General features: G+C 39.8%; 1 non-coding gene across 1 annotated transcript; it reads left to right on the forward strand.

Moving 5' to 3' along the window:
• The first annotated feature begins 4,795 nt into the window (after positions 1-4,795).
• On the forward strand, positions 4,796-4,905 carry trnal-caa (transfer RNA leucine (anticodon CAA)). Its single transcript has 2 exons — positions 4,796-4,833; positions 4,860-4,905. It is a non-coding gene; the product is annotated as a tRNA-Leu (tRNA).
• The last annotated feature ends 10,006 nt before the right edge of the window (positions 4,906-14,911 follow it).

The following is a 14,911-nucleotide window of genomic DNA, read 5'->3' on the forward strand; positions in this document are numbered from 1 at the left end:
AAAACCACATCCTTGAAAGTATCCATGCAGAGAATTTACAATGGCAAGAACCATCAGCACAGAAAGAAGAATATCTTGATCCGTGCATCAACAAGTGACAGAAATTAAAACCAGCCAGTAAAACCAGTAAGCCAATGTATATTGTCTGTCCATCCTCACAAATATAATTGGCAAAATATTTACATTCACAGAGAGATAAACAATAGCTTTAACTCCAAACAAGTCATTTCAAAATGATATAATGGTAGTGAAGCCTATGCCTTAGAGATCATCAGGTGTGCCATGTGAAATTATCACATTTTTACAACATTAACTGTAAATAAATTGTGACAGAAGGAACTATTACATATCCCCTAGAGTTAGATAAGTGAACTGACTTTTGTATCAGTGCATGCATCGTGTTGGTCTGGCAGCACAACAGCTACCTTAACTCAGTCACTGTAGTCCGTGTGTGTGTGTGTGTGTGTGTGTGTGTGTGTGTGTGTGTGTGTGTGTGTGTGTGTGTGTGTGTGTGTGTGTGTGTGTGTGTGTGTGCGTGTGTGTGTGTGTGTGTGTGTGTGATGAGATTTGTTACATGTTATGCTGTGGCTCAATAAAGGTTGTGAAACACTGTTTTAACACAGGCAACCATACTAACAATATGTCCTTATCTATAACATGTGGCCAGTCAACTCAATGTCTGAGTTTCACCAGACGGAACAGAGGAACTTTAGAAATATATAAAATAAAGCTGGACCTGCTTATTTCCAGTGATAAAGTAGACATGGTATGAAAATAATAATACAGTCTAAGGGGTTTTAATACACAGCACATGCCCCGTACAATACCAGTGAGTTAATCTCAATAAGATCGAGAGCTGCAGTCATTAGCCAAGCTATGTATTTGAAAACAGCAGAGTACAGTAATAGAGAGGGAGGAGGTGTAGCAGAACAACAGTTCCCCACCTCAGCAATATAGTCTATGTGGTGGAAAAGAAGGAGATGGCCTGGAACAGAGGTGTCTGTGTACCTTATTTGTTCTGATCTGCATGGCTGGAGCAATTGTACACAGAGTGGACACATCTAACCTATTAGTCACACACTGACCACCTCCATGGACCATTATGTGTGATGGATATGTAGTATACTAGCAAACTGCGGCGTGTGCCAGCTAAACAATATGGCAATGCAAATGCATTCATCCAAAAAGGACAAAAATAATGTTAACATTAGCAAAGTAGCTTGGGGCTTGCTCCCTTTATCTCCCCATTCCTCAGTGCCAATTTGGCCTTTTGCTGTATGCTTCCTCCAACCTGATCTGGAACCTTATAGGGTGGCCTAGATGTATGGGAACATTTGAAGTGTCTGACTGATAATGACCAGCAGCATGCCTCACTGTGCCATAATTGGAAAGTCCAAGCTCTTCCTGGCTGCAGTAATAATTGCCCTATTGGTTTAAATCCACTCTGTGTCAGTTGCACAAGGTCCTGCCAGCTTACAGGAGACAAGAACCTGCTGTGGTAGCAGATGTTGAGGAAATGATATGTAGCTTCTTTTTCTTTCGTGGTGACTGTGATATTTGAGCCCCACAGCATGCTAGGAAGTGCCAGAGCTCCTGACCCTTTCCACTGTGAGAAGAATGAGAGGTGCCGGTCAGAGGAAGTTCAGCTTAATTTTGTTGCCTGGCAGCCTGGATATATATATATATATTTGTGATTCTTGTCCATGACTCTTCAAATTCATAGAACTCAATGCACGTTCCTGTTTCTGGAGCTGTGGGTTTAAATGAACAGGTGAAACTGTTTTCTGCCTCTGATCTTTTGGGATCTGTCAATGAGAATGTGAACATGTTCATCTTGGAGTTCAGGTGTTTGTCTTGTTCAGGGTTGTAGGCTGTGTAGTTCCCTCTACAACACATTTTGGCTTCATTGCCATGGCTACAGTATTAAGAGGGTTTTTTTCTTGATGTACTGAGAGGGACATCAATACAATTTGTTGGCTTGAAATATCATCTATTTCTCTAATATATGAGATATATTTAGAGCCAATAGCTGGGTACATTACACAAATCCCTTTGCTCTTAACTGAATTGAAACTTGTTATATTAACAGAAAAAAAAAATCAAAATTCTGTAAACTAGTTTTATTTTTGTCCTTTTATGGGGGCTCTGTTGAACCGATAAACTCAACTTTGTGTGCATGGTGATCAAGGGAATCAAAAAATGTGAAGGAGAACGCAATTATAATAATGACAAATCAAATAATAATTTAGTAGTTTTTGTAAATTAAAAAGTTTTTTTTTGTCTTTGACTTATAGTTTTATCTATTTTTTGTGGCTGAAAATATACTTATTTTTTTGTTTGAATATGTTAGTAATAAATAGATGTATTCATATTCGGACTAATTCATCTCATCAGAGCCCAGGGAAAAGCTACAGGAAGGCTGAATGAAAATGGATAAAAAGTGTATTGCAAAACTAAAATTCATCTATGTTTCATTCATAAGTTTTGTCTTAAAACTTAAACTCTGCAGAGACATAATTACAAGTTGCATCGAAACAGCACAGCATTCATCACATATTCATATAAGACAAACTCAAATATATTTGAATGTTAAACAGACACATGGACTCTGGCACACACATACACACAGATATACACAAGGTCCAGACAGTTGGTGTTAGCAGTTTCACTATTAGTAAAATGGAGATCAGCTGAGTGCAGTGAGTGTGTGTGTCAGTGATAAACAGCTGCAACTTTCTAAGGTCCAGTCACTGGTTAATCAGTATTCCTGGCTACAGTAACAACATGAGAGCACTCTAAGTAGACAAGGTTATTGAAGAGTAGTAGAAGTCAGGGATACAGATACAAAAACTTTTCCAAATCACTGAACCTCCCGCTTGCAGTCTATGGAGTAGATTATCAACTACCTGCAACTCTGAGCGCAAACCAATGGACACTAGTCGATCCGTGTGGACAGCTGACTAGAGACAAGACCGCTGGGCCCACGCTTCCCATGAGCCCAGACTGGAGAAGCAACAAGTCCCGTTTTCCAACCCCTGCCCATCTTGCACGTAAATACCTCTCTGCCCCTTGCACTGGCTTTGACAACAAGCGCTTGTTTTCTGCTGCTGCACATGTGATTGATGATAAAAGAAACTGAAATTTATCAATTACATGTTTGATTTTAGTGCATTACATTTATGTCTGAAAGCTTTATTTTTGTATTATATCATGCACTTGTTAATATGACTGGGTTAACGTTGACACTGATTTGACAGTCACACATTTCATTTATTTTGATTTCAGAGAAGTAACTGAAAAGTAACTGGAAATCCTTGGTCTATTGTGCATTTAAAGCAGCCATAGGCTTTTGGTTCTGTAGAACCCTTTATTTTATTGTTAACAGAGTTTTGCTAACTTGAAATAACAATAAAGGTTCATTTGAAGAATTGGAACTGTTGTTGTTTGTTATCGGTATCAGCTACAAGAAGCAGGAAGTTATCGGTTATTGTTATCGGTTGCAAAAAACGGTTATCGTGCATCCCTAATATATATATATATATATACAGCTTTCCAAACTTTTTTTTAATCTAAAGCAACTAGTAACTCTGACTGATGACTGACGTGACTGCCGGACTAGACAAGAAAAACAAAAGAAACCCACAATTTACATACAATGGCCAGAGCAGCGATGCCCATCAACCCGATGCTCTCCAACAAAACAAATACTTTCTTTTAAAACCTATTTAAACTTTATTAAATCATGCTTAAAATACCTGCAATATGATTAATAAAACTTAAAATACCTGGCAGATGACTTGCGATTACCGTCTACTTCTTTGCCTGAACATCCATCTGCAATGTATAAAACAAATTCAATCAACCACCCGTTAAATAATTTAAAACAAAGGTAGGCTACAGCCAACCCACATACCTGTATGGCCTCCCTGCACGCCAGTGTGGAGCAAGGTGTGCACCTACCTTACTCCACCGGGCAGAACCAAAACCCAATACATTTGTTCCCACCTACAGGGAGCCCTATATATGCGGGTTGACTTGCCTTCCACTATTCCCCAACCTGAGGCATATAGCACCCGCTACGTGTGTGTTTGCGTGTAAGTGTGTAAACGTGTCTGCTGCAGTCAGACCGAGACCGCAGGAAATCCAGAAGAAGAAGAACACGGACATATGCTGCAGAGCTGATGCTGTGCGCGCAAGCGTGTTCCAAACTCCACGAGAACAGAGAAATGTGTTCACGTGATGAGGACAAGAACAAGAATCGTTTCGGCCCGGACTTTTTGAAACGTGTGTGCAGAACTCATGCGGCCCTCTCACTGCAGCGCGCAGCGCGCGCACCTAGACAGACAGACAGGGTTTAAAGACGTTTCGCTGCTGAACAGCAGGAACCGCAGTTCAGGTGAACATGCAGCGGAGGAGCAGGATCTGTTGCTACTATGCGGGTTTTGCTAATTTGCTGTTGAATAAGTGATGATAACGAGCCGGTAATGTTGGGGGGGCTCGTAACATTATAACAGACTGAACAGCAGGTCTGAGGACAGTGTTATCTGACCTGTGTGGTTCATCCATGAAGGTTGAGTCACTCTGACTGACAGCAGTCAGCTGGTTTAAGGAGTTATGACGATGACGACATGACGAACGCCCATTTAAAAAGTATTGTTAGTATCCTGCTATAGCGGACCATTGACTGCCAGTATGAGCTCTGCATACAGCTAAAACCGTACAGAATGAAAAGTCTGTCAGCTGGAGTTCAGCTTTACAAATTTGTGTTCCCATTGACATCAAACAGTTTATCACTGTCAGGATGGCCGAGCGGTCTAAGGCGCCAGACTCAAGGTGACAAACCTTCCAGCGAACGGGACTTCTGGTCTCCTAATGGAGGCGTGGGTTCGAATCCCACTTCTGACAATTCATTTTAAAGAATTTCCCCTCACGGATAAAAAAAGGGATTATGATTCATTATTATAAAAAGAGTTAGTAAAAAGTAAAAAAAACTCAATAAGAAGTAAACTAAATAAAAGTTTAGGGCCTCACTGGCAGCTGATAACCGTTAGGTCACTGATGGTCTGATGAAAGAGGCTGTCCTGAAGTCTGCCTGCCCAGCTCCCCGATGCTACAGTGACAGTCTCAGGTGCCTTGGCTTTTTATTGATCCTCCCTGGGTGTTCCTCAAAGTCCGGTGCAAATGTTAGAAAGTGAAGGAAGCTCATCCTCAGGGGGGTGGGCCGGGGCCCAGCTGGGCCGTCTGCAGCAGCCTCTGTAGAGCTTTGTGGCTGACAGCGGTGTGGTCGGTCTACCATGCAGTGAACTCCTCTCTGATGATCTGAGGACGGGGCACAGTTTCTGAGATAAGAGAGGCACAGTTACGCCTCGTTTAATGCAATCCCACTTTACTCTGCACACATGAGATGAAGTTTGGTATGCACTACAGATGTTGTAGGAACAGGGATGTTTTTTCATTCATTATGGAAGCAGAAATTAGGTAATTTAATCGAAAAGTAAATAAATTTAAACAGAGGCATTTTAGCCAGGAAACAAACATCTGTTGAAGGTCAAAGGAAGGCTAGTCTCTATTAGACCTTAACCTTTAATTTTATTGGATTTAACCTTTAACTCTCTAATTAATCATAATAAGAGCTAATTTAAAGCTTCAACATTCATCCATGTTAAAATCTAACTTGGCACAATGCATCACCTCACTGCACAGGGAAAACAAGAAGTATTGCAATTAATTCCGCAACCATGACAACCAAGGCATATGGCAGCACATAGAGGATGGCGCGTTTTATTTCACTGACGGCACCATGTGACACCTTTATTTAATGCTCCAAGACCACAAGAGGTACACATGAATGCTGTTTTAAGTTGTGTAGCTGTGTCTTAAAGAAAAAAGGGTTCAAAATGTGGATTTGAATCTTTATCTGGAATAGCAACTGAATTCATTTTTATGTCTCTTTAACTGTCAGTGTAAAACATGTTAATCATCACTAAATAAGCTGCAATTTCCAGCTGAGGCAGATGCTCTGTGACATTTGGCAGGAAGAAAAATTCTTCTATAGCTCCTTTATTGATTCTGCTTTGGCATCCAAGTGCCAAAAAAATTGTACTGCTAAAAATGAAATGAAAGACACATTTCTAAGCTGTGTAACCTAAGAATTACTGTTCTGTCCTTCTCCAAGAAGGAGGATTCAGTCATTATTTCTCTGTGAACTGGTCTTAGCAGTAAACTTTCCTTTCCCTTCTAACAAGAGAGAAATTCTTAGATTTTCTTATTACAGGAAGGTAAAACCAAGAAGAAGTGAACACAAAAGCAGATTCTTGTCTTTTTGTTAACAAGCCATCATTATCATAGGAAGGTAACAAAAGTATTTCAAACTTTGGAAGCAACTAATGTATGTGCCAACTGGGTGTTATATGTGTTAATGGGGACATTACAGCGGTGGCAGGATTTCTTTTGTTAAATGTGTTTAACGTTATAAATGCATGTATATAATCCAAACCACTATCTTTATTTAAACATTACTCTGTTTTTTAACACCTAGCATTAACCAGAAGTTTTTAATGCCTGAGGACCTTTGAGCTATAAAAAATGACCCCTGCATTGAAAGCAACACCCGTTCTTTTAGTTCATCTGGCAGTGTCAGAGTCTCAGGCTTTAGTGGTGCCACACAGCTAACTACACACATCAACTTACAATTTATGCATTACATTTCCTTTTTTTTGTTAAGTTTGCATGCGTTCACGGAAATGCAGTGCATTAACATACATACTGTTTTCGGTGTATGTATGAATGTGTTTTGTCATTTTGCTGTATCCCTGTTGTTTGAACTTATTTCCTGTCTGTGCTCTTCTTCCCTCCTGTGTGATTGCTAGTCCGATCTGATAAGTTTCAGCTGAGTTCAATCAGTCCCTGTGTATCTACACTCATCTGCTACTTTATTACGTCCACCTGTTCAGCTTCTCACACAATGTAATCTGGCAGTAATCTCATTTCTGATCATATCTCGTCATTTATTTATGGTGACGATGACCCACTGAAGTTCAAAATCAGCATCAGAATAATGCTATTACTGCAACATCATAACATCAGTAAGTCAACACATTTGCTTTAATCCACTCTGTAAGTCAGTAAAATGCTCATGTGTAAATGCAATGCCTCTTGTAATGAATAATAACCTACAATATTAGGTTGAAGTGACTTTGAATGTGACATAGTTAGTTTAAGTGTTTTAGCTACTACTGGGATTTTCACACACAAATATCTCAAGTGTTTACAGAGAATGGTGTAAAAAAAAAAGACTATACTCAACTAAGACTGGACTAAAAACTATCCAGTGAGTAGCAGTTCTTTCTGTTGCTGTCAGAGGTCAGAGGAGAATGGTCAGACTGGCTGGAGCTGATAGAAAGACTACATGACAATTTCTGAATGCAGAGCCACCTCGGAGCAGATGGGCTTCAGCAGCAGAGAAGCACGCCGAGTGTCACTGCTGCAGCCGAGAACAGCAAACTGAGATTACATTTCACATGGGCTCACCAACATTGGACAGCATTTAATTAGAAAAACACTGCCTGGTCTGTTAAGTCTCCATTTGTGTTTTTGCAGAATTTGGTGTAAACAGTACAAAAGCATGGATCCATCTTGCCTCGTATCTGTTGTTTATGCTGCTGCTGTAATGGCATGGAGGAGATTTTCTTGGTAACTTTCCCTGGTCTTTTTTTGCTGTGCTTGGTTTTCTGTTTTTTTTAAGGTATATATTTTTTCACATTTTAGTTTATTTTGCCCTGCTTTGGTTTTACTTGCTATTTTATTCTGAAATTCTAGTTTCCATGTGTGTATTTCTTTTGTTTCCCTCCTGTTTTTAATTCCCTGTCTTGTCCTGGTTGTTCTTGCCAGTGTCTTGTTATCCCTTGGGTATTTAAAGCTGGATCCATACTCCGCGAGACAAAGACATTTTTCCCCCCTGCAGATGTTACGCCCACAAAATGACATCATTTTTTGTCTCTGACCGCCCGCTGATCCGCACTCCTGTGCACAGGGTCCGGGCCGAACTTTGTCTTTCAAGGCTGTGCGGCAACCATGCTGTGATTGGTCGGAATTTATTGTGGGCGTGATGAAAGTGGAGAAGCGCAAGAGCCTCTCCAGGTATATAGGTAGGTGTATAAACAGCACTGATTCAACAGATTTAGATAAGACCATACCGGTTTTGCATGATGAGCAATAAAAGAAAGAAAGAAAGAAAGAAAGGCAAGTCAGGGTGATGTGTCACCAATAACTCCAGACAGCCATTCACACATACCAGATGGTGACTGTTATTACCATTCTATATACTCCTACATACCCGGGCATAATAGGCTCGTTAACAATGTCTGTATATCTTTGCTATTGTTACTTTTAATGTCGCATTTTCACAACTCATCGCCGGACATCTCACGCTGTTGCAGGCACCCTCTCTGTATAATGCCCTCTTGCCATGGCACACGTCCTTGTGGTGTGTTAAAAAACTCAGTAAAGTCTTTCCTTATAGTTTAGTGGGCGGGCCGTATGAGGAGTTCTGCACACACACGTCTCGCGGAGTATGGTACCTCAGTGCGGAAAAGACCTTTTTTTTGTATCTCTTACCACCCGTGGAGCGCGTTCTCCGCTCTTTGTCTCACGGAGTATGGAACAGCCTTAAGTTGTATGCTTCTCCTTTGTCTTTATCAGTTTGGCTGTGTTTGCTGCTGTCATACCACCCCATGTTTATGTTTCCTGTGTTGTTTCCCTGTGAGTCTTTCTAGCACCTGTGGGTTTACCCACCAGTGTTTCCCTGCACCCATGATTTCTGGTTGATTTTCTGTTCAGCTATTGGTTTTTTATTTTATCTTTATCTTGCCACTGAAAATGTACTACATAATGACATTAGCAAGCTAACCTATTACATAAATTGCTTCAGTCCCCTTTGAATCTCATGTGGAAATGCAATGCCCCCTGAAATAAATAATTACTGCCATAAAAGCATAAACACATACGAACATTCAATTCAATTTAATTTACAATCAGAATTGTCTCAAAGTGCTTCACAGAGACCCAGAGCCTGAACCCCCTTAGGAGCAAGAGTGGCAAGAAAAAACTCCCATTTAACAGCAAGAAAACCTTGAACAGGACCCGGCTCATAAGGGGGGACCCTACTGCTGATAGTCAGCAGGGTAGAGGAGGAGAAGAAGCGGTAGACAGAACAGAGAGGATGAAGGAGAGACAAACATTACAGAGAACAAACGTGACAGGCTGTTGATGTCAAGCAGGCTGAAACTATTGTATTTATATTAAACATGATTCTCTTCAAATACATGATTTATTTACACAATGTGTGAGTTAAACTCTGTATTGTATTTCACTTATTATTATTAAGTATTCCAGCTTTTACATCTTATTTTTATATCACTCAAATATTTCTGGCATTTTCCAGCTTTGTGCATGCAAAACACAGCTGTGCAGAAAACCACAGCCTCTGCTGAACCTAACTGACTGTGAGGCATGTTTGGTGGAAGACTGTGTACTATTGTGGGTTATTTGCTTGAGGATGAGTATTGTATAAGTCAGCAAGTCAAACATTCATCAGGAGAACACTATAGTGAGATTCTCCAACACTGGATCACTTGGATAATGAGTCCGCTGGGACTTTTTTAGCTGCCTCCTGCAAAAGCAAAAGCACCATGTGTTTCTAAAACTGTTAGGACAGAAGCAGAACTTGGCATGTTAATGTGTTTGAACATAAGCAAGCTGGTCCTCTGAGATGAAAAGAGAAAGAGTTATGGGTATTTAAAGCAGTGGGAGAAGCAGTCGGGGTAAAAGTAGCCGTGTCTTGTTGACGTGTGCTGAGTCACTGAAGGGGTATGCATGAGTATGATTTCTATTTTCATTCTTACACATCTATATGTGGCTGCTTTTTAAAAGTGCACATGACTCAGAGCCCACTGCACTTACATAGTTCAACCTCCATGCACTCTTAAGCAAAGACTGACACTGCTGTCTTGTGTATCATTCAACATGTCCAGATGAAAAAAAAAAGCCACATGATTGGTAATACATTCCCCCCACATAGGGCGCATGCTTACGTTTAAGCTGAATGACTAACATATAAAAGTATTGCTGGACATTAGTAGGTATGTCAGGGATTTTGGGGGTACCGGTAGCATTGTGAAAAATGTTTTAAGTGTGGGGTTTTGTATAAGCTATTTTATTTCAACTTGATGTTAATTTTTATTTGTACCTACAGTTAAGTTTTGTTTTTTATTTGTGGTTTAAATACCACTAGCTACTACTACTACTAGCAAGGTTAGGAACTAAAAAACCGAATAGGTCAAGATCACAGTTTGTCGTGACAGATTTATAACAAACTTATTTTACAAGGAAAAGTGTTTACCTTTGCCAATGTATTTTTGACTATCATGACAATGGTTTCAACTCTTATGAACACATAGAGATGCAGCCAGAGGACTGACTTATTGACCTAATTTTCAGGCACTGACATATCGACCGCAAACCTTCAAACAGAACCCAACTTTCAGTCACAACAGTTTTCACCTTGACATGACAGATGGTGTTATACCAGCCTGGCCAGGCATACTCATTCTCTCCATGAGATGGGCCTGGATGCCCACTTCACACCCTATTGTACCATTCAAGCTTCAACAGTCATTGCCTGGCATATCTACTCCACTTTGACTCACTGACTACGTCACATACTTCCTTCCTCTGATTGGTTGTATATCTAAATCCAGTGGCAGTTCATTCAGCATCAATTGGTACTGCTCCCGGAAAATCCAACTTGAATCCAGAGACCAGACTAAAGGCTGATTAAAGCTGGATCCATACCCCACGAGAACAAAGAACTTTCTTCTCGCTCCCCGGGTGGCAAGAACAGGAACAAAGTTTGTTTCGGCACGGAGCATTCACACTCACCGAGAAGCGTGTGTGGAGAACTCCTCACACAGCCCTCCCACTGCAGCGCACGTGACACACAAAAGGTTGACAATGCAATTGTATTGCAAATTGTGTGCACAGTCGTGGCCTAACGAGCTGATAATACTCAGGGAAGAGGGCGTATAGCATGACAATAGATAGAAGATCAGTGTAGCTGACTGTAGCAGATCTCTGGTCTGTGTGAATTTAATTCTGTGAACGTGTGGATGACTGTAACGATCAATTCTGGGATGAATTTTTATCGCCACCTTTTGGACAGACACTCTCCTCTGTGTGCCGTGTTTCTCCTTCCAGGAGCTGTTTGCCAGCTGCTCATCTAAACTGTCCATCGTCGTTGTACTTCCTCCTTCCAAGTCTGTGTGTTATACGCATCTGAAGAAGCCCTTGCATTTCACCACATTCATCACGCCCACTAAATTCAGACATATCACACAATTGTTCTCGCACAACACTGAGAAAAAAAGTTCTGTCCGGGCCATGTGTCCGTGAGAGCTGCAGAACAGGTGCTCCGAGAACAAAATGACGTCATTTTGTAGTCGGATTGCCGGCAGCGAGAAGAAAGTTCTTTGTTCTCGTGGAGTATGGATCCAGCTTTACACTTCTGAGCTTTGACAGCATACCCGTGTGTAGCCCTCTTCAGCGACGCAGAGCCCTACACATTGCAGCTTGACATGCACCTCCAACAATTGTAACTGCATGTCAAGACGGTGCAGAACGCAAGCACTGTAATTGCTGTGATTGGCTTGGGGTTGGCTTGGTAGCAGTATCAATGTATTTCTGCTATTTTGGACTAGGCTACTGATGTGATTATAGATGATGGAAAGGACATTCCAATAAAAGAACAAATTTTGCTTTTGGTCACCAATGTTCACTAAAACAGTAAGTGGCTGAAACAAACAATCAATGAGAGACTTTAAAGAAATCTTCTTTTGAAGATTCACTGGGCTCACAAAGTAATAAGTCGATATGTCTCAACTTGATCCACATTGTAATGATAGTCTCTGCTCATGTTTCCTTTGAGTCTCTTCTTCCTTTGTGCTTTTGTTTTTCATTTTAGTTCTAATACTTTTGTTAAAAAAGAAAAAGTTTAACCAATAAACTCTGAGCTCCACAGCAGTAGGGCCACTGAAGAGAACCTACTGAAACAAAGACATCCTGGAAGTTCCTGTGGTCAACAAAACCATATCATCAAAGAAAACCATCAACCACCGAGCTTCTATTTTTGTCCACTGTTATAGTTACAGGTCTTATATTGACCTAACATTAGCCAACCATGTAACATCATGTGATTTTTACGATGCACACCTCAAACCAATAAAAAGCTCTGTCTGAACGGAGCTGTAGTTGTAAAGAGCCTTCAGACCTACAATGTGCTTTTGCAGGAAGGAAGCGACTATCAGAGAATATTCAGGATGTTATGTGTTGAAAAGTAAGTTCTTGGTTAAAAAAACTCCTATCCTCCTTTGAGAATCAGAATCGTGAAACAACAGAAAACTGATTAATGTACACATTAATGTACACATTTCAGGCTTGAAGCTTTTTTTTATTGTCTATGCACTGAAGCAGAACTCTTTGCAGAGAAAGCTGTGCATGTACAGTAAATTCTGCATCAGAGTAATGCCTTCTTTCTTGCTACTTGAACTTCTGACTGTAATGACTGGCCTTATGTGTTTTAAAGTCTCGTTTTAAAGGTACAGTTTGGAAGACTGTAAAAAAGTCATCAAATAATACTGCTGCTGAAAGCATAAAGGCTTGTTTTATTGTGATTTGATTTACCTCCAAGAGGGAATACATACCTGGCAGCAGGGTCACGTGTAAAAGAAGAAAAAAAAAGCCCATTACAAAATGAACTGTGCTGTACTTTGTCTACGGCAGGGAACCTATTATAAACGTAGCTGTCAATAATGAATAGTGCTCTTTTTCACTGCCATTCACTTGAAATTCAGACTACACTGAGTTGTGTGTGCTTTCAACTGGTAGAATAGGTGCTTTCAAAAATTGTAAAAATTTGGCAGCCATTCTTGGAAAGGTGGCAAAGGCTACTTCAGAACTGGTTCGGTGGATAACTTCAGTTTTACTTGCACATTTACAGCAGTCAAATTGCCTATTATAAAAATCTTATGTGTCAGACAGAGGCATAGAAATTGAGATTTCTATTCAATACTTTGCTGAAACTGCTTCTGACCTAACCATTATTGTTTAACACAGCCATAGGAAAAAGCTCAGTACAATGGTTGTTATAGAACTTGCTTTTGGACACTGAAAACCAATGAGAAGCTTTATGTTTGGAAAAAGATAAACACCAAAATCCCATCTGCGATGGTAGAATCATAGTTTGGGCCAGGACGGCTTACCAGGAATAATACATTCTCTTCTTCTACTTTCAGGACTTAAAATTTGTACTGATGTTTTGGGTCATTCTTTAAAAAGGTCATGTTACTCTGTTTTTTTTAATGAAGCTTTTGTGTGAAATCATTGATTCTCTCAGTGAGTAGCAGTGTAATGTGGATGTGCAACTTAATCCTGATGGGATAGTGCAGGTTTTCATCACCCTGAAGGGCTTGAGGTATAGTAATCCTTTACGTGTAACAAAGCACTTGTAACATAGCCCATCTATGAAAGAAAGGAAAAGAAAAACTCCTCTTCCCAATTACCATGAGCTGGTATCACATGTGAATCGTGGACTCTTTTTTTTTTTTACAAGTTAGGTATGTAGCCCATAGCAGGAGGTTTTTTGACACCTTATAACATTTGACATGAGGTGTCATGTCAATATATATATATATATAGAGAGAGAGAAAGAGAGAGAGAGAGAATATATATATATATATATATATATATATATATATATATATATATGGCCATATATAATATCAATATAATATATAGTAAATATATACTGTATGGTTGTGTATGCCACAAGTACTTGTGTTGGGATGTAGTTTTAGACTTATGACTAACCCTTCTTGACCAAGCAGGTATAAATTAGACTAGCATCGGAAATTAGCCAAAGCTTTGAGCTTGATGTTTCATTGACTGCACTGGACGCTACAAAAAAAAACAACAGTAGAAAGCATATTCACACCATTTCTTTATGTATACACATACCTTGTTGTGAATTTCTCTTTGTTTGGTTTGGAGGCAGGTGTTGACGCATATTAAAAACTTCTATGAATATTAAAAGGGGTATGTTACAGCATATAGCCTTTGGTAATGTAAAATATTTACTTGGCTCTCTTTGGTTAAAGCAGTCCAACTTTTCAGAGTACGTTTTGACAGACAGATGAATTTTTAGGCATAAGAAGCTATCTGGGGATTATGAGGGAGAAACAGTAATGGTGCTGCGTTCTCCTCTCCACATTAAATTCCCACGAGCCTTATTGCCTGTAGCAAGCTTCATTCAACCAACATCAAACCAATTAGGAGTGATGGAACATGTACTCTTACAGTTCAGTGTGTCTCAACACTTTGTGGAGTTTACGTTCCCTGCAGTGAGAGAGAGAATGTACGGCAAACACATTTGCATGAATGCAAAGCTATAAATTTCAATTTAGATGCCTCTAATAATAAATCAGTTTGTTGTTTGTTTGTGAATGAAGTGATTATAGCACACATTATGTTCATTACAGATTTCCATATGTGTGTGTACGTTACAGACAATCAACTTCATTTCAATCTTAAATAGTTAAAGTCAGTCACTCTAATTGGTTCTGCTGCACTTTCAATTTAGTCATACGCATTCATTCGCAGACGTCAGTGGATTTGCTTCAGTGTTTTAATTATGATGGAATAAGTGTAATAATTACTATTACTACAAATGTATGCATCACATGTAATTCTTTGATGGGATTTAATCATGCAGATCAGGCTTGGTTTTACATTTGTGTAAGTAATGAAGTTTCACAGAGTAGTTTCACAGATGTTTTTCCCCTAGGCCTCGTCCTTTCTAACA

Source organism: Parambassis ranga, chromosome 21 (assembly GCF_900634625.1).
Source record: "Parambassis ranga chromosome 21, fParRan2.1, whole genome shotgun sequence".
Taxonomy (NCBI): domain Eukaryota; kingdom Metazoa; phylum Chordata; class Actinopteri; family Ambassidae; genus Parambassis; species Parambassis ranga.